Source organism: Mandrillus leucophaeus, unplaced genomic scaffold (genome assembly GCF_000951045.1).
Source record: "Mandrillus leucophaeus isolate KB7577 unplaced genomic scaffold, Mleu.le_1.0 Scaffold95, whole genome shotgun sequence".
Taxonomy (NCBI): domain Eukaryota; kingdom Metazoa; phylum Chordata; class Mammalia; order Primates; family Cercopithecidae; genus Mandrillus; species Mandrillus leucophaeus.
In genome coordinates this window covers 4,480,080-4,500,750 of record NW_012110363.1, presented here as the reverse complement: position 1 = coordinate 4,500,750, position 20,671 = coordinate 4,480,080, and the positions used below count along the sequence as shown (strand labels likewise).

The 20,671-nt window shown below is 36.4% G+C and overlaps 1 pseudogene; it reads right to left on the bottom strand.

Moving 5' to 3' along the window:
- Window positions 1–329: 329 nt before the first annotated feature.
- LOC105532355 lies at window positions 330–1,519 on the bottom strand (annotated as a pseudogene).
- Between the last annotated feature and the right edge of the window lie 19,152 nt (window positions 1,520–20,671).

Here is a 20,671-nt window from a genome sequence, read left to right as displayed (position 1 = left end):
CAGTGTAATCAGATTTTTCTGCATGTGTAATTATTTTATCAAAATAAAATTTCCCACAAGACTCTACTCCATCAACTCTGAACTTCTGGGTCTGACAACATACCCAAAGAAGGCTCTTGAAAATCACCTCTTAAAATTTGGAAGAAAATATGACCAAATCTTTCCTATAACATTTATTGTACTACAAATGAATAAAGAACAATTTATGTTTTAAAAGGTGACCAATACAACAGTTGAGATCAGGAAATTAATGTTTTAGTGCCTTTTGCTCAGTTTTAGCCAGCATGCTACAGTCCACTTTTTGTTTACTTTGGGGGTTGGGGGAGGGCTCAAAGTGGGGCATTGTCATCCTTCTGTGGAATTTTATTTTCCTCAAAGTTTTGGTTCATGTCAGTGAGTACTATTGCTGTTATGTAAATTAAATGAGACATCATCTGTCTGTGCGCCAGCAATGCCTTTCATCTTTGTTATTTTCTACTCTGTCTCTTTTCAGTGATTTCAGAAATGCACTCTTTTTACCATTGTGCATTTGTGTCAGTTTGGTTAGACAAGGCTGCTGATTAAGTTTGTCAACAGGCAAAGAGGAGTTTGAGTGATGAGCCTCTTTCACTGAATTTATTGATGGACTAAAATTCTTGGCAGTTTATTTAAAAGCATTAAAGTTGCCAATACCATATGTAGACTCACAGGGAAAAGAAGTTCCAACTTTATTTTCTTTAGTTGGGCTTTTCCATTGTGTAGGTTTTGTAGGTAGAGCAGCAGATTTAGAGATTAAATCTTTGTAAACACTTGAATGAGTTCCATTCTTACCTGGCTGTTACTAAAGATTTCCTACTACTGGCTGTGAGTCTATTATTTTGTATTACCTAGCTTAATGACCAGAGCTCAATACGTTAGCCCTCAATACCTTGATTAATACCTTGGAGCTCTAGATTTAGGATTCGGAGGTATTCCCACACACCAGGAGCTAAAGATCTGTTCTGATTTAGTTCTCCCTCATGTTAAGGATTTAAAAATAGAAAATCCTCAGCTTCAAATGGTTTACAATTACTCTTGTTTTCTTTCCTCCTCGTTTCATTATCAGGGATGTTGTTTTCATGTAGACCTTGTCTTTTTCCAGAATGGAAAATACTGCTATAAGAACAGGAACTTCTACCATGGTATCCCCCTCGATGATTTATGAGTCCAGTACCATTTCTTCCATGTATGTCATCCATTTTATTCTTTCCATATAAAGTTACCTCCATTAAGACATCCAACACCAGAATCAAAGTCATCTGAAGAGTTGTGTTGTCGATAATTTACATCATAACAATTTTATGTCCATGAAAAGTTTTCAGAATGCTTCTCAAAATTCAATAACAATTTTGTAGATGATGGTGGAGTAGGAAAATGAAGGCAGGCTGGAGCAAAGTCACACTGTGCCATTTACATCCAGTCTCTCCAACTCAGTGAAACAAGGCTTCAGCACCTCAGGGCAAGTCCAAATTCCAACGGGACTGCACAGGAAGGTGTTGGTTTTTTCTCTGTAATATTTATGTGTCCCAGTTAAATTTATTTTCTTCTGAAATAATATCCAAGTGTTCAAAGATACTTAACCTATGGCTATTTGACATAAAGTCATTTTAAATCACCTACCCATACTTCTGTTTTAAAGTTTTATTAAATATAATTTTATATGTAATGTATATATAATTTTTTTAAAAAGAAAGAAAATCAATAATCTTGTATTGGGCTGTACTGAACATTATTTCTTTGTAAATGAATGTTGTAGAAAGAGGACTTTGGTTGATCCCACATTTACTTTCTTTCTTTTGTCATATTTTTAAAACACACGTGTGTGTGTGTGTGTGTGTGTGTGTGTGTGTGTGTGTGTTTTCTTTAGAGATAGATTCTTGCTAGTTGCCCAGGCTGGTCTCAAACCCCTGGCTTCAAGTGATGCTCCTGCCTCAGCCTCTCAAAATGCTGAAATTATAGGCATGTGCCACCATACCTGTACCTGTTTTAAAGTTTTTATATGGCTATCTCCAGAATTAGCCAAGTTTCTTAGATTTAAGATCAAAGTCTTCTTTATTATTCCATGCACTTATCACTATTGTCCTTATCTACTCCACATGAAATATCTAATTTATGAGCCAAATAGCAAAAACAAAAAGAAAATTTTACATCTGAAGAGCATTCTTAAACATCAGCATAAACAGAGACACACATAGCTATCTCAATACTACCATGCTGCTGGGAAGCTGCAACATCTTAAACCTCCACATATATAAAATGGAAAAATCTTTGTATTCTTTCAATGTCTTCATTTAGAAAAGCTGTCCCATTGTGACATGAAAAGGACTGAGGTCAACCTCCTAGAACTTTTAATAAAAGTAAAAATAAACTGCCATGAAACTTTAGCAATATCTAAACTGCTGCAACTACTCATTACACAAATCAAACATATCTTACAGTTTTGGCTGAAGAATACCAACAACAGGAGAGGGGTTGGAGTAGGTAAGAAAATACCATCAGCTGAAATACTTTAACCAGTTATGTAATTTGTTTGAACCAAAATACTGAAGAAATGCCTGTGTCTCTTTTTAAGTACCTTGCTGAATTGTTCACTACTATCAATTCACTTCAGAGACAATTCTTGCCAATTTTAATACTTTTCAGGTAAAGTCATAAAAAATCACAATTCCAAAATGGACACTTGAAATATCTAGGACCTTTTACATAAAACCTAGAAGATGATCTTCATATCTGAAGGGGCAGCAGGAGAGACTTCTAGCCTAAGAAATTGCTCATGCCCTAGGGGGAAAATAAAAGAGCTCTGCTTCTCTTCTGAATTTGTTTTGTTCAACCTCAGGGTCTCTCTGTTCATCTCTTATTTTGGGGCTATAGGAACGAGTATCCCTGCTCTACCTATTAAACATTTTGACTGGCGTATTTACCAGGGCATTGGGTAATTGCTATTATATACTTGGGACAGAGATCAGAGAGCAGTTTTTGACCCTTTCTATGCCTGTGCTTTTATGGTATATAAAATTTATTCTGTTTGGAGTTGAAAATTTTGACTACAATGTATGCAAATAAATTAGGAAAGATATTTCAATTCATATGATAGGCATGAACAAATGAACTTCCTCTGACACTAGACATTTTCAACACTATTACAGTCTGCATTTAAAGAAGTACAAATAACAGTATCATATCCATTAGTATTTACATATTAGGCACTCATTTGTACATGACACTTAGCTAGGAGCTGTGAAGCATTAGAAATTGTGTATCTCAAGGTCCTCACTGTCAAGGAATTGACAGTTTGATTGATTAGAGAAGACTTAAAAATTTCACAAACATTGGAGAATTCACTATATTTTAACTTGGAGCTTACTCTCCCACTTTCATCCTTGGTATGTCTGATCTGCAGAATGCTAATACAGAATATTGCAAAACCATATGAGCGCCTGTGTTACACATCTATAAATGCCTTCTTCATCTGGCATTTCAGAGGTACTCTTACTTATTCTAATCAATTTCTTTTCCCAGTTCTTATCACAACTATTTCACATCTTTATCACTTTTCTTGGGTCCTCTTGTTTGCCTTAATTCTTTGTGATTTTATTGCCATTTATTTCCTGACTTATGTTTATCAATGCATCATCTTATTCTGTATTAAAGGAAGACATACTTTTTCTGAACTCTAGTAGCTGATAGTCTCATCATTTACTCATCATTTCATCATTTACTCAGACAATCAGGCAAGTAATCTTGTTACCATCTTTGACCCTCCACTTTTCCTCTTCTCCATGTCTGATTGGTATAAGCGATGCTGTCCATTTAGGATCTGAGAGTAAAAAAAATTAACATGGGACCAGACAAAAAAGAAGTATTAGAATAATACTTGGCTGTGTTGACAAAATTTGTTCTGGAAACCAATGTTTGAATATTCTTGCTTTTGTTTCTTTTTCTCAGTGTTTTTAGCTGTGAATAATTGTTACATGCATGTTCTTTGCTTACAGTCGTCTCCTGAGGTGGGAGTTGTTTATTTCTATCCCTATGACCTGCGGTTCCCTCCATGTCTGGACTTGGTTATAATTAACATGATTCATATGAGTCATATCAGTTTTTTAAACTGGCCTCTATGCCTCTGTTTCTTTATTCTGACTTAAGTCACCTACGTTGCCTTATTCCAGCCTCTATATTCCCCTTGTAGTTTGGTTTTTGTTCCTCCGATGTTGGCTTTGATATGATTTTTGTTTTTGCTCTTGGATATGCTTCCTTTAAATGTCTTATTCTCCCCCACTGTTGTAATAACTGCCCACTAACTTGTCTTCTTGCCTCCAGTCTTGCCCATCCCTTCAGCTTTCACATTAGTACTCTCCACCTGCAATTTCTTGTTCATGCAATATAAGATCTTTCACACGTCAGTTTCTACTTGCATCTATGTCTGCTCTCCAAATGCACAATTTTCCTGCTGTATTGTACTATTCACTGTGGCCCAGCAAGTTTGGATTTGGCACCATTTGAGAGAGTCCAGGAGTGGTCTATTCTTTCTTGTCTGAAGAAAAACAAATAACAATACAAAGGCACACTATAATGATGAGCAAAGAACATTGAAATAATTTTGTAATAAATGTAAAATCCAAAACAAAACCATAAAATGCCTAGGTAATCAAGTGATGCTATAAGAGTAATGACATATCAATTTCAACTGTCAAATTGATATAAAATTTTAAAATAACAAATCAAGTATAGATGATGTTTGATTGTAGGTAATCTCATAGACATGAACAATTGTCTTCTCTCTTGCATCATTAATTTTCTCTCACTATACAGAAGAATAGAACTTTGAATAGCTCAAAGAATCTTGCCAGAGAAGAAACAAAGTTAGAGACTCTAATTATTTGATTTCAAGAATTACTACAGAGCTACAGCAATCAAGACAGAGTGGTACTGACATGAAAACAGACAAATAGATCCCTGCAACAGAATGAAATTCCACAAACAGACATAAATGTATAATCAATTGATTTCTGAAAAGGTTGCGAATCCATTTCAATTCAATTCAACAGGTAAAGAACAGTCTTTTCAACAAATAGGCCTATAAGAACTGGTAAACATAAGGGGAAAAAGGAACTTTGACATTCCTCTTATGCTGCACCCAAAATTAATTTGAATGAAATGTGAACCTAACATAAAAACTAAAATTATAAAATTTCTAGAGGAGAAAGCTTCTTTCATAAAAAGAAAAGCGTCTACAATATCTTTGCGATCTGGGGGTGGGCAAAGATTTCTTAGTGAGGACACTGAAAGCATCCTAACTGTAATGGAAAGAAAAATATATTTACCTTGAGGGGTGGAGGAAGATGGTTGAATAGAAGCCCACACTGTTTGTCCTTCCCACTGGTACACCAAATTTTAACAACTATCTGCACATAGAAAAGCATCATTACAAGAACCAAAAATCAGGTGAGCAACCACAGTACCCAATTTTAACTTCATATTGTGGAAAGAGGCATTGAGGAGGGCAGGAGAGACAGTCTTGAGTTGCTGAAGCCACCCATCCCGTCCCTCATCCCCTGGCAGCAGCTGTATGGCATGGAGAAAGAATCTGTGCACTTTGAAAAAGGGAGTGCAGTGGCTGGGGGACTTTACATTGAACTCAGTGCTGCTCTGTCACAGTGGGGAATAAAGCTGTGCTGGGCTCAGGCAGCACCCGTGCACAGAGAAAACAACTGGACCAGCTCTAGCTAGAGGGGAACCGCCCACCTCAGCAGTGGAACTTGAGTTTCTTGGCAAGCCTTGCCACTGTGGGCTAAAGTGCTTTGTACTCTCAGGTAAACTTGAAAGGCAGTGTAGGACACAAGGACTACAATTTCTAGGTAACTTCTGGTGCTAGTCTAGGATTAGAGCCGAGTGGCATGTGACCTAGGGAAACAGCAGCTGGCTCAGCTAAGAAAGTGCCTGCACCATCCCTCCCCCAACCCCAGGTAGTGCAGCTCACAGCAACAAAGGTGACTCCTTCCTTCTTCTTAACGAGTGGTGAGCAAAGAGTAAAGAGGACTTTGTCTTGCATCTTGGATACCAGCTGAGCCATAATAGGACAGGGCACTGGGCAAAGTTGTACAGCCCCTATTCCAGGCCCTAGCTCCTCCCTGACAGTTCTAGACATTCGTGGATGGTCCAAAAAGAAATGCACTGCCTTGAAGAAAAGGACCCAGTCCTGTCAGTACTCATTATTTGCTGACTTACAAAGCTTTGGGCCCTGAGTAACCAACAACATCCAGGGAGTACACCATGGGCCTTGGCCTCTGAGATATGCTGGCTTCAGGGGTGACACGGCACATTCCCAGGTGTGGTGGCTATGGTGACTCTTTCTATTTGAGAGAAGCAGAGGGAAAAGTAAAGGGAACTTTGTCTTGCACCGTACGTACCAGTGCTTGGCCACAGTGGGACAGAACAAAAAGCAGACTCTTAGGGTCTCTGAGTTCGGGTCTAGGCTCCTGGACAGCATTTCTGGACCTGCCCTGGGCCAGAGGGGAGCCCACTGCCCTGAAGGGTGAGTCCCAGGCCTGGCAGCATTCACCAGAAGCTGACAGAACAGCCCTTGGGCTTTAGGTGAACATTGGCAGTGGCCTGGCAGAACCCCCTGTCGAATGATGGTGGTGACCACAGGGAGAGGCTTCTCTGTCTTTGGAAAGGGGAGGGAAGAGTAGGAAGGACTTTGTGTTGTAGTTTGAGTACCAGTTTAGCCACAGTAGAATAGAACATCTGGTAAATTGCTAAGATTTTTGACTCCAATCCCTGGATCCCATACAGTATCTCTGGTCAGGCCCAGGGCCTCAGGTAACTCATGAAGGGAAGGGCCTTGGGCAAGCTTGGCCCAGTGCTTTGCTGGCTTCAGGTCTCACCCAGCACAGTTCCAGTGGTGGCCACAAAGGTAATTGCGTCACTATACCCCCAGTACCAGGTGGCTCAGCACAAAGAGAAAGACTCTATTTGTTTGGAAGAAAATAAGGGAAAAGAACAAGAGTCTCTGCCTGGTAATCAGACAATCCCTCCAGAGTTTATCCAAGACCACTAAGGCAGTACCTCTACAAGTCTGCAAAAACCAGAGCATTATTGGCCAAGTCCCTTTGAATACCTGGAAAGCCTTCCCAAGGAGGACAGGTACAAACAAGCCCAGACTGTGAAGACTACAATAAATACCTAACTCTTCAATGCCTAGACACTGACTAACATCTACAAGCATCAACACCATTCAGGAAAACATGACCTCACCAAATGAACTAAATAAATCATCAGGAACCAATCCTGGAAAGACAGACATATATGACCTTTCAGACAGAGAATTCAAAATAGTTGTGTTGAGGAAACTCAAAGAAATTCAAGATAACACAGAGAAGGAATTCAGAATTCTATCAGATAAATTTAATGAAGAGATTGAAATAATTAAAAAGAATCAAGCATAAATTACTAGCGTTCAAAAATGCAATTGACATGCTGAAGAATGCATCAGTCTCTTAAGAGCAGAATTGATCTGGCAGAAGAAAGAATTAGTGAGCTTGAAGATAGGCTGTTTGAAAATACATAGTCAGAGGAGACAAAAGTAAAAAGAAGAAAAACAACGAAGCACACCTACAGAATATGGAAAATTGCCTCAAAAGGGCAAATCTAAGAATTACTGGCCTTAAAGAGAAGATAGACAAAGAAAGGAATAAAAAGTTTATTCAAAGGAGTATTATCAGAGAACTTCCTAAACCTAGAGAAACATATCAACATTCAAGTACAAGAAGATTATGGAACACCAATCAGTTTTAACCCAAAGAAGACTATCTTCAGGCACTTAATAGTCAAACTCCCAAAGGTTACGGATAAAGAAAAGGACTTTGTGCTGTGGTTTGAGTACCAGCTTAGCCACAGTAGAATAGAACATCCAGAAAATTGCTAAAGTTTTTGACTCCAATCCCTGAATCCCATACAGCATCTCTGGTCAGGCCCAGGGCCTTAGGTAAGCCACCACCATGAAGGGAAGGACTCTGGGCAAGGTCTACAGCTGTGCTAAAAGCAGCAAGAGAAAAGACATAAATAACATAAAACAGAGCTCCAAAATGTCTGGCAGCCAACGTTTCAATGGAAACCTTACAAGCCAGGAGAGAGTGGCATGACATATTTAAAGTACAGAAGGAAAAAGTCTTTACCCCTCTAATAGTATATCCAGTGAAAATATCCTTCAAGTATGAAGGAGAAATAAAACCCTTCCCAGACAAACAAAAGATGAAGAATTTAATCAACATCAGACTTGTCCTAAAAGAAATGCTAAAGGAAATTCTTCAATCTGAAAGAAAAGGACATTAATCAGCAAGAAGAAATCATCTGAAGGTACAAAACTCCCTGGTAATAGTTAAGTACATAGAAAAACACAGAACAGTATAACACTGTAATTTTGGTGTGTACCCTACTCTTCTCTTAAGTAGAAAGACTAAATGATGAACCAATCAAAAATAACTAAAACAGCGTTTCAAGTACAATAAGACATAAATAGGATCAACAAAATGTTAAAGAGCTGGGGGATGAAGTTAAAATGTAGAGTTTTTAATAGTTTTCTTTTTGTGTTTGTTTATGCAATCAGTGTTAACCTGTCATCAGTTTAAAATAATGGATCATAAGACAGTATTTGTAAGCCTTGTGGTAACCTCAAGTTGAAAAACATACAATGAACACACAAAAAATAAAAATCAAGAAATTAAAGCATACCACCAGAGAAAATCACCTTCACTAAAAGGAAGACAGGAAGGAAGGAAAGAGGAGAAGACCACAAAACAACCAGAAAACAACAAAATGGAAAGAGTAAGTCCCTACTTATCAATAATAACATTAAGTGTAAAGGGACTAAACTCTCAAATCAAAAGACATAAACTGGCTAAATGGATGAAAAAACGAGACCTCATGTCTCTGTTGCCAACAGAAAACATACATACTTCATCCATAAAGATATACATAGACTGAAAATGAAGGGATGGAAAAATATATTCCATGCAAGTGGAAACCAAAAAACAGCAGAAGTAGCTACACTTATGTCAGACAAAATAGATTTCAAGACAAAAACTGCAAGGAGAGACAAAGAAGGTCATTGTGTAATAACAAATGGGTCAATTCAGCAAGAGGATGTAATAATTGTAAATAGATATGCACCCAACAGTGGAGCACCCAGATAAATATATAAAGCAAACAGTATTATTATTTAACTTTTATTTTAGGTTTGGGGTACATGTGAAAGTTTGTTACATAAACTTGTGTGACAAAGGTTTGTTGTGCAGATTATTTCATCACCCAGATATTAAGCCCAGTACCCAATAGTTATCTTTTCTGCTCCTCTTCCTCCTCCCACCCTCCCCCATCAAGTAGACTCCAGTGTCTGTTGTTCCCTTCTTTGTGTTCATGATTTCATATCATTTAACTCCCACTTATAAATGAGAACATGCAGTATATGATTTTCTGTTCCTGCGTTAGTTTGCTAAGGATAATAGTCTCCAGTTCCATACATGTTCCCATAAAAGACATGATGTTGTTCTTTTTTATGGCTGCATAGTATTCCATGGTATATATATACACACCACGTTTTCTTTATCTAATCTGTCACTGCTGGGCATTTAGGTTGATTCCGTGTCTTTGCTATTGTAAATACTGCTGCAATGAACATTTGCATGCATGTCTTATGGTAGAATGATTTATATTCCTCTGAGTATATCACCAGTAAAAGGATTGTTTGAATGGTAGTTCTGCTTTTATCTCTTTGAGGAATTGCCATACTGTAAAGCCAATATATTAGAGCTAAAGAGAGAGAGAGAGAGAGAGACTCCAACACAATAATAGTTGGAGACTTCAACATCCCGCTTGCAGCATTGGATAGATCTCCATGACAGAAAGTCAACCAAGAAACATCAGATTTAATCTGCACTACAGAACCAATGGATCTAATATATATTTATAGAACATTTAATCCAGTGGCTGCAGAATACACATTTTCTCCTCGGCACAGAGATCATTCTCAAGGTTAGACCATATGTTGTCACAAAACAAGTCTTAAAACATTCACAAACATTGAAATGATATCAAGCACCTTCTCCAATCTCAATGGAATTAAACTAAAAATCAATAGGAATTTTGGAAACTATACAAACACATAGAAATTAAATAATAGAATCCTGAATAACCAGTGGGCCAATGAAGAAATTAAAAAAGAAATTTAAAAAATTTCTTGAAACAAGTGGTAACAGAAACACGACATACTAAAACCTGTGGGATTCAGTGAAAGCAGTACTAAGAGGTAAATTTATAGCTGTAAGTGCCTACATCAAAAAAACTTCAATTAAATAAGCCAATGGTGCATCTTAAAGAACTAGAAAAGCAAGAGCGAATTGAAATGAAAAAGACAATACAAAAGACCAATAAAACAAAAAGTTGGTTTTTTAAAAAGCTAAACAAAATTGACAAACCTTTAGCCAGACAAACTAAGACAAAAAGACAGGAGAGCCAAATAAATAAAATGAGAGATGAAACTGGAGACATTACAACTGATACCACAGAAATTCAAAGGATCATTAATGGCCACTATGAACAACTATATGCCAATAAATTGGAAAATCTAGAAGAAATGGACAAATTCCTGGACACACACAACTTACCAAGATTGAACCATGAAGAAATCCAAAACCTGAATAGACCAATAACAAGTAACAAGATTGAAGCTGTAATAAAAAGTCTTCCAGTAAAGAAAAGCCTGGGACTCAATGGCTTTCTGGGAAAAATCTAAAGACCACCAAAAACATGACAAACAAATTCGGTAAAGTTGCAGGATACAAAATCAACATGAAAAAACTGGTAGAATTTCTATGTACCAAAAGCAAACAGTTTGAAAAATAAATTAAAACTGTAATCCCATTTACAATAGCCACAAATAAAATTAAATGTCTAGGAATTAACCAAAGAAGTGAAAGATCTCTACAATAAAAACTATGAAACACTGATGAAAGAAATTGAAGAGGACAGACAAAAAATGGAAAACTATTCCATGTTCATGGATTCAAAGAAATCAATATTGTTAAACTGTCCATACTACCCAAAACAATCTGCAGATTCAATGCAATAACTCTCCTAATACCAATGATATTCTTCATAGAATAGAAAAATACAATCTTAAAATTTATGTAGAATCACTAAAGATCCAGAATAGGGAAAGCTATTCTAATCAAAAAGAGCAAAACTGGAGGAATCACATGACCTGACTTCAAACTATACTACAGAAGTATAGTAATCAAAACAGCATGGTATTGACATAAAAGACATAAAAACAGACACACAGAGCAATGGAACAGAATACAAAACCCAGAAACAAATCCACGCATCTACAGTGAACTCATTTTCGACAAAGAAGCCAAGAACACACATTGAGAAAAAGACAGTCTCTTCAATAAACAGTGCTGGCAAAACTGGATATCCATATGCAGAATGAAACTGGACTCCCATCTCTTGCCATTTATAAAAGTAAAATCAAAATGAATTAAAGACATAAATTGAAGACCTCAGCCTATGATACTACTACAAGGAAACATTGCGGAAAAATCTCCAGAACATTGCTCTGGGCAAAATTTCTTGAGTAATACCCCACAAGCACAGGCAACCAAAGCAAAAATGGACAAATGAGATCACATTAAGTTAAAAATCTTCTGCACAGCACACAGGCAATAAAGTGAAGAGACAACTCATAAAATGGGAGAAAATATCTGCAAACTACTCATCTGACAAGGCATAATAACCAGAATATATAAGGAACTCAAGTAACTCTAGGGGAAAAAATCTAATATTCTGATTAAAAAATTAGCAAAAAAAAATTTGAGTAGATGTTTCCAAAGACACACAAATGACAAATAGGCATATGAGAAGATGCTCAATATCATTGATTACCAAAGAAATGGAAATCAAAACTACAATGAGATTTCATCTCATCACAATTAAAATGGCTTTTATCCAAAAGTCAGCCAATAACAATGTTGGTGAGGATATGGAGAAAAATGAACCCTCATAAACTGTTGATGTGAATATAAATTAGTAAAATCACTATGGAGAACAGTTTGGAGAGTCCTCCAAAACTAAAAATACAGCTACCATATGATCCAGCAATCCCACATCTGTGTATATACGACTCAAAAAGGAAATCACTGTATCAGAGAGATATCTGCACTCCCATGTTTGTTGCAGCACTGTTCACAACAGCTAAGATTTGGAAGCAACCTAATTGTCCATCAGCAGATGAATGGATAAAGAAAATGTGGTACATATGCACAGATTACTAGTCATTTGCAACAATATGGATGGAGCTGAAAGTAATTCTATTAAGTGAAATAAGCCAGACACAGAAAGACAAACACTGCATGTTCTCACTTATTTGTGGGATCTAAAAATCAAAACAATTGAACTCATAGAGAGAGAGAATAGAAAGATGGTTACCAGAGACTGAGAAGGGTCATAGGCAGGGTAGGGGGAGGTGGGAATGATAAATGGGCACAAAAATTTAGTTAGAAAGAATAAATAAGACCTAGTGTTTGATAGCACAACATAGGGGCTATAGGAAATAATTAAACATTTTAACTAAAATAGTATAATTGGATTGTTTGTAACATAAAGGATAAGTGCTTGAGGGGATGAATACCCAATCTTCCATCACGTGATTATTACACGTTGTATGCCTGTACTCAAAAGTATCTTATGTACCTCATAAATATATATACCTACTACATTCTCAAAATTTATTAAGTTTAGTAAAATAAGAAATTGATCTCATTGAAAATAATATGTAAAGAACTACAGCACAATAATAAAAAGCTAAGCAGCTTGAAGAAAATAGACAAAAGCTTGAACAGACATCTGTGAAAGAGGATATTCAAATGGCCAATAAGCAAGTGAAAAGGTACTCAGAATCATTAATTATCAGGAAAATGCAGATTAAGTCCATAGCAAATTGCCATTTTACTCCCACTGAAATTAAAAAGATCAATAACAAATATTAGTGATGAGATAGTGCAACAGGAATTCTCACTTTGGAAAACCGTTACGTTGTTTTTTTTTTTTTTTTTTAAATTTTAAGTTCTGGGATACATGTACATAACATGCAGGTTTGTTACATAGGTATACATGTGTCATGGTGGTTTGCTGCACCTATCAACCCATCATCTAGGTTTTAAGCCCTGCATGCATTAGGTATTTGTCCTAATGCTCTCCCTTCCCTTGCTCCCCACCCCTTGACAGGCCCTGGTGTGTGATGTTCCCGTCTCTGTGTCCATGTGTTCTCATTGTTCAACTCCCACTTATGAGTGAGAACATGTGGTATTTGGTTTTCTGTTCCTTTGTTAGTTTGCTGAGAATGATGCTTTCCAGCTTCATCCATGTCCCTGCAAAGGACATGAGCTCATTCCTTTTTATGGCTGCATAGCATTCCATGGTTTATATGTGCCACATTTTCTTTATCCAGTCTACCATTGATGGGCATTTGGGTTGGTTCCAAGTCTTTGCTATTGTAAATAGTGCTGCAGTAAACACATGTGTGCATGTGTCTTTATAGAACAATTTGTAATCCTTTGGGTATACACCCAGTAATGGGATTACTGAGTCAAATGGTATTTCTGGTTCTAGATCCTTGAGGAATCACCACACTGTCTTCCACAATGGTTGAACCAATTTACACTTCCACCAACAGTATAAAAGTATTCCAATTCCTCTACAGCCTCAACAGCATCTGTTGTTTCCTGACTTTTTAATAATTGCCATTCTAACTGGCATGAAATGGTATCTCATTGTTGTTTTGATTTGCATTTCTCTAATGAACAGTGATGGTGAGCTTTTTTTCATATGTTTGTTCGTAACATACATGTCTTCTTTTGAGAAATGCCTGTTCATATCCTTTGCCCACTTTTTGATGGGATTGTTTTTTCCTTGTAAATTTGTTTAAGTTTCCTATAGATTTTGGATATTAGACCTTTGTCAGATGGATAGATTGCAAAATTTTTCTCCTATTCTGTAGGTTGCCTGTTCACTCTGATGATAGTTTCTTTTGCTGTGCAGAAGCTCTTTAGTTTAATTAGATCCCATTTGTCAACTTTGGCTTTTGTTGCAATTTCTTTTGGTGTTTTAGTCATAAAGTCTTTGCCCGTGCCTATGTCCTGAATGGTATTGCCTACGTTTTCTTCTAGGGTTTTTATGGTTTTAGGTTTTTAAGTTGTTTTTTAAAATATTAAACATAAATTTATCTTGTGTCCCAGTAATTCTATTCTTAGGTATTTACCCAAGATAATTGAAAACACAGCCCATAAAAAGACTTGCATAAGACTGTTCATAACAAGATTATTCATAATAGCCTAAACTAGAAACAACATAACTATTCATCAACAGGAAAACAAATAAATTGTGGTATAGTAATCCAATGAAACACTAATTAGGAACAAGAAGGAAAAAACTACAGACACGTGAGATAACATGAAGGAACTTCAAAATTCTTTTGTCTAGTAAAAGAAGCCAAACAAAAAACATTACATATTGCTTGGAAGCAACATATGTCAATTCTGTTGATATTCCACTGGTCAAAGCAAAGGTGGCTGTATCTACATTCAACAGAGCAGGGATGTATATCCTACAAGGGAAGCATGGAATATTTCTAAAAATAATTCAATTCATCACACTTAGATTATGGCATAAGAGAACTCTCCAATTGTAGAAATTATCATTTCATATTTTGAAGATATTTTTCCCTAAGTTTTCATTTATCCTTTGACTAGATTTTGACAATGTGGACTAGCAATGTTTTTTAGTTCTTGTTTTCTATAAATACATTTATTAAAACTTTTATGGTTTTACCAAGATTCTCCCCACTTTAATACTGTACTATTAAAAATTCTCCAATATTTTTGGTAGTTTATCTGTAACTTCATTTTATGTTTAAATCTTTGATCTGTTTTGGATCCACCTGCAATTTGTGTGGTGGTGGGATGGGAAGTGACTTTGTTTTTTAGGAGTCTTTTGTATGTTTTGCATTTTAATAGATTAGTTCAGCCTATTTGCATGAATTAGATTTTAATTATGATTGCACTTACTTCTACCATAATACTTTATCTTATGTTTCTGTTTTTATGGATTCTTTTGATTTTCCTTTTTAATCTTTATAACTGATCTGTGTTTATTTAAATTTGCATATTTCTTCTGATAATTTGGCAGTTTCATATTTTTTTCCTGGTGTTTACATTTATACCCAACCTTTATTTAAAATATGTTTTTTCCAAAGCTTTTGTTTATTTTAATTACTTTTTTGGGGGTACAGAGGGATATTTCAATACATGTATACAACGTGTAAGGAGTAAATTAGAATAATTATCATTTGTGTTGGGAACATTCAAAATCCTCTCTTCTAGCTGTTTGAACATGTATAATAAATTATTGTCAACTCTATTCAGTCTACAACCTCACAGTACTAGTTAAAACATTTAATCCACTATTTCTTTAGACAATATCCATGGCTATGAGTTATAACATAATTCCTCCTTTTATACTTCTTCACTGCCAGTTTTAATCGATTTTATGATTTTCCTTAGTATCTACTATAACTTTAAATATACTTTTATCTTTATTACTTGATTCAATAGCTTTTAATATATATTTTGATGCATGCTCAGGTATGAAAAGTGAAGAAATCAACATATTTATACTATTTCCTACCTTTTCTCATTGCTTCAATTATGATTTTCATTTGTTACATTATTTCCAGATTATCAGGATTTTTGTCTTATATTTGTCCCTTAACCATAATCCCCCTATTATTTTGAGGCTTGGTCCTATAAAGTGACATCAATACTCAATGCCAATCTTTTTGGAGTAATCTACTAATTCATTAATTGTTTGGCTGAAGAAGGTGGTTTCTCTTTTTTAGAAACAGAGTTTTATTCTGTTGCCCAAGCTGGAGTGCAGTGGAGGGATCTCAGTTCACTGCAACCTCCACCTCCTGGATTCAAGCGATTCTCCCGCTTCAGCCTCCCAAGTAACTGGGATTACAGGCGCCCACCACCATGCCTGGCTAATTTTTATATTTTTAGTAGAGACAGGGTTTCACCGGCTAGGCTTCTCTCGAACTCCTGACCTCAACTGATCCTCCTGCCTCGGCCTCCCAAAGTGCTGGGATTACAGGTATGAACCACCATACTGGTTGAAACAAAAATCTTTTTTCTTTTTAAGACAGAATCCCACTCTTGTAGCCCAGGCTGGAGTGCAACAGCATGATCTCGGCTCACTGCAACCTCTGCCTCCTGGGTTCAAGTGATTCTCCTGCCTCAGTGTCCTGAGTAGCTGGGATTACAGGTGTGCACCACCATGCCCAGCTAACTTTTGTATTTTTAGTAGAGATGGGGTTTCTCCATGTGGGTCAGGCTGGTCTCGAACTCCTGACCTCAGGTGACCCAACTGCCTCGGCCTCCCAAAGTGCTGGGATTATAGGTGTGAGCCACCATTCCTGGCCCTGTACACATTTTTTAACACTCACTGATGAGTGAGAACATGCAATATTTGGCTTTCTGTGCCTGGCTCATTTCACTTAAGATAATGAACTTCAGTTCCATCCATGTTGCTGCAAAAGACCCAATCTCATTCTTTTTTATGGCTGAATAGTAATATTATTCCATTGTGTGTGTGTGTGTGTATCACATTTAAAAAAAATTGATCCATTGTTGGACACTGAGGCTGATTCTATCTATTTGCTGTTGTGAATAGTGCTGCAACAAACACAGAAGTGCAGGTGTCATTTTGATATAATGATTTCTTTTCCTTTGGGTAGATACCCAGTAGTGGGATTGCTGGATCAAATGGTAGTTTTATTTTTAGTTCTTCGAGAAATTTTCATACTGTTTTTCATAGAGGTTGAGCCTTCACATCTTTTTGTAACCTTTTTGTTTCATGATTTGGAAATGTAGAATTCTCTAGTTTGATCAAAGATAGATGCATATTTCTGTTTCTTATATTTCTTATAGAACACAAAATGCATAATTTATTTCACCATGATTAAATCTGAAGTTCCTCTAGGCCCATCTTCATATAACCTATTCTACAAAAGTGTTCAGTGGAACAAAAATGTCTTAATTTTAACATGGTTCCCCCAAGTTGGACAGTAGTTGTTTCTAAGTAGGAAATTCTTTTCCTCTTTCTCCTGTATGTATGCAAATACCTAAATCAATATTTATGTGTATTTTTATTTAGAAAATAAATGAAAAAAACTGTAAAATATTGATTGTGACAATTTCTTCATGACTGGAACAAACGAAATGCAAAATTTTGTAAGTATACCAGATTCTAAGAAAATATTAAGCATCTAGAAGGAGACTAATATCAAATGGGGGAAGAGATAGATAGGAAAGTCAAGGTGTAAAACTGAAGTCCACAGATAGGCAAGTTGGGGGATAAATGGGTGATTGTTGTGAAAGGAGAGATGAGGTCAAGAAGCTTTGTTTAGCTTTGAAGCAGCATTCCTGGGCCATGCTGAAAAATTACACATGAGTGTTTTGGTCTAGTTTAAGAGACAATGTAACAAGCATGCCATCTATCTGGAAAATCCAGCATGGAAAATTATTATTGATTCTTTAAAGTATAGTGCAAATATTACCACTTCTCGTTACCTTTCTAGCCACCACCATCTCTGTATTCCACTCTGGTTTCCTCTTATTTATCTTTTGGCTTCCCCGGTTGTTCAAATATGTATCTATTGTAGTACTTAACAGGTATATTAAAATATGTTTGTTTCCTTTTTTAGACTATGAACTCTCTGAAGGTTAGGATTTAACGTTACACTTTTCAATTCCTTGCACACAGCTTGACATTTACTAAGTTTTTAATAAAGTTCACACATTTTATTGACATAGTATTTTATGTAGTATTAAATGTCCTGGCATGATGGATGTCTTATGAGTTTGATGATGGCTAGTTCAAAGTCTCCAGTGCATCAGTTTTAATTTTTGCAGTGATATTTGAAATATTTGTATACATTTAGAGTTTCTATTATTTATACACTTAGAGCTATTTAATATAATTACAGGTATTTTAGTTATAAAGACATGTCTCATTCATTGCCAGCCCTTTGGACAATTCTGTGGAAAAATTCTAATTATAAGGAAAGTTTTAGAAAATAAAATTATGGCATGTAAAACTTTCATTGCTTGCCCTTCATACAATTTTCAATCAATCTGAGGAATTGTAGTTTCACTCAACATGGATTAACCTAAGTTTCCTCAGGCTGTGTCTAACTCATGGCAACGGATGAGTTGCAGAATGATTCTAAGAGTTACTTTCCAATGTTCTGATAACCTGCATTCTGAACACACTATGTATATTGGCAAAGATGTGTGACTTGCTTTATGCTCTCCTAATAAATAATACTGAATGCTTACTGTTGCCAGACACTGTGCTAAAAGTTTTATACACAAATTGTCAACTCTGATTCCTCATTTTATTGATATAAAACTTGGGAAGATTAAGTAGTGTGCTTAACCCCACCATACTGGCAAGTGGATAAACTGACAGTGTGTCCCCAAAGCCCATATTCTTAGATACTATGCTATTCCACCTCCCTGGAGGATGAATACAAAATGGCTACTGAATTGGACTCAAACGGTTAAAAATATGTTTAGTCATACTTATGAAATCTCAAAGTCAGCCCTGAACAGACTCAGAGGTTTCTTGGCAAGTGATATAACTTAGAAATTTTGCAATTACTATGCAGAGCATCACGTAGCCAGTCTTGAACTCCTCTGACCTGTGTGCTTGAACTTTCAATCTCTTGTGAAATGGCTCAGGATGTTTATAAATTGGAAGAAGCCTCAGTAGTATGGCCTTTTATGACCCATTTTTCTGCCTCTATTGGAATAATGGGTATGAGGCTGGGGAGTGCCAAAAAGTTGAAGACCATTTAATAGCAACCTTGTTGCGGGGCATAGAGAGTGGGGGGTGTGTGTAGGTGTTATGAAATTCTTTAATTTTCATTAAAAAACTCTTAACAATATTCAGTTCATAACTGTAAATCTAGCCATAAATTTAACAAGGACATTTTCACCTGTTTGGTTTTGTAAATGTCAATGGAGTTTCAGTGTTAGAAATGGTTCAGATGTTTGTAGGAGGCAGGTATTACCTTGCATATATTTATATTTGTAATAGGAAAATTAAATCATTTTTAAAGACTATTTTTTAAAACATGGAAACAAATATCTCCTAGACTACTGAAATCCTAGAGTGTTAATATGAACATATGGGTATAAATTTTTGTATTTTTACACATTTTAAACCTGAAATATGATTTTTTGATATAAGATCAAAGTAAGAAACTAATCAGGCAAATAAACTGATTAACAATATTAAAAATATAGCATCTGGGCATGGTGGCTCACAACTGTAATCCCAGCACTTTGGGAGGCTAAGGCGGGCAGATCATTTGAGATCAGGAGTTCAGACCAACATGGCCAACATGGTGAAACCCCATCTCTACTAAAAAACACAAAAATTATTCAGGCATGATGGCGCACACCTATAATCCCAGCTACTCGGGAGGCTGAGGCAAGAGAATCGCTTGAACCTGGGAGGCAAAGGTTGCAGTGAGCCAAGATCACACCACTGCACTCTAGCATGGTAGCAAATATTTTGTTAAAAACAAAATATGCCTTATGCCTGTAATCCCAGCACTTTGGGAGGCTGAGGCAGGTGGATCACATGAGGTTGGGAGTTCAAGACCAGCCTGACCAACATGGTGAAACCCTGTTCCTACTAAAAATACAAAAATTAGCTCGGCATGGTGGCACATGCCCATAATCCCAGCTACTTGGGAGGCTGAAGCAGGATAATTGCTTGAACCAGGGAGACAGAGGTTGCGCTGAGTGGAGATTGCACCATTGCACTCCGGCCTGGTCAACAAAAGTGAAACTCCATCTCAAAAAAAAAAAAAAAAAAAAAATATATATATATATATATATATATATGCATGCCAACACATGGGCTATCATGAATGAATGAATGACCCTGTATATTCTCCTTCTCATTCTTTTTACAATATATGCTATGCCTATACATAAAAGAGAAATCAACAGAGACGGAGGGAGAAGGGCATGGGATATTGGAGCACATCTAGCTTTCAGATTGACACAATGCTTCGGGGGTGTGAAAAGCAGCTAGAAGAAAGGTGATTTCCCGCTTTCAAGCCGTCATTTTTGTGGGGCAAAGGATGAACAGCAACTCCTGCTGCTGGCAGGAAAGTGGGTACTTGATCTGAAAGAATGCCAATCCAGTGAGTCAGAGAGTGTAAATCCTACTACACTTAGATCAGAAGATACTTCCACATATGAGTATGTGGAATGACTGTGGAGTACCCATTTGTAGAATTATTAAGCCCTACATTAGATTTGCTATAATAATGGAATCTTGCTCTTGGATCTACAATATTACTAGATTATTATTCTGAGCCAGGAGCACCTATTGACTATAATGAATGTCCCCTCTGCATTCAGAATGTGTGAAGGAGATCCAGGAAAGGTTTTCACCTATTCTAGCCAGTTGTTACAAATAGGTCTTTAGGAGTTCCTCTAATGCATCACCATAGTGATGGAGC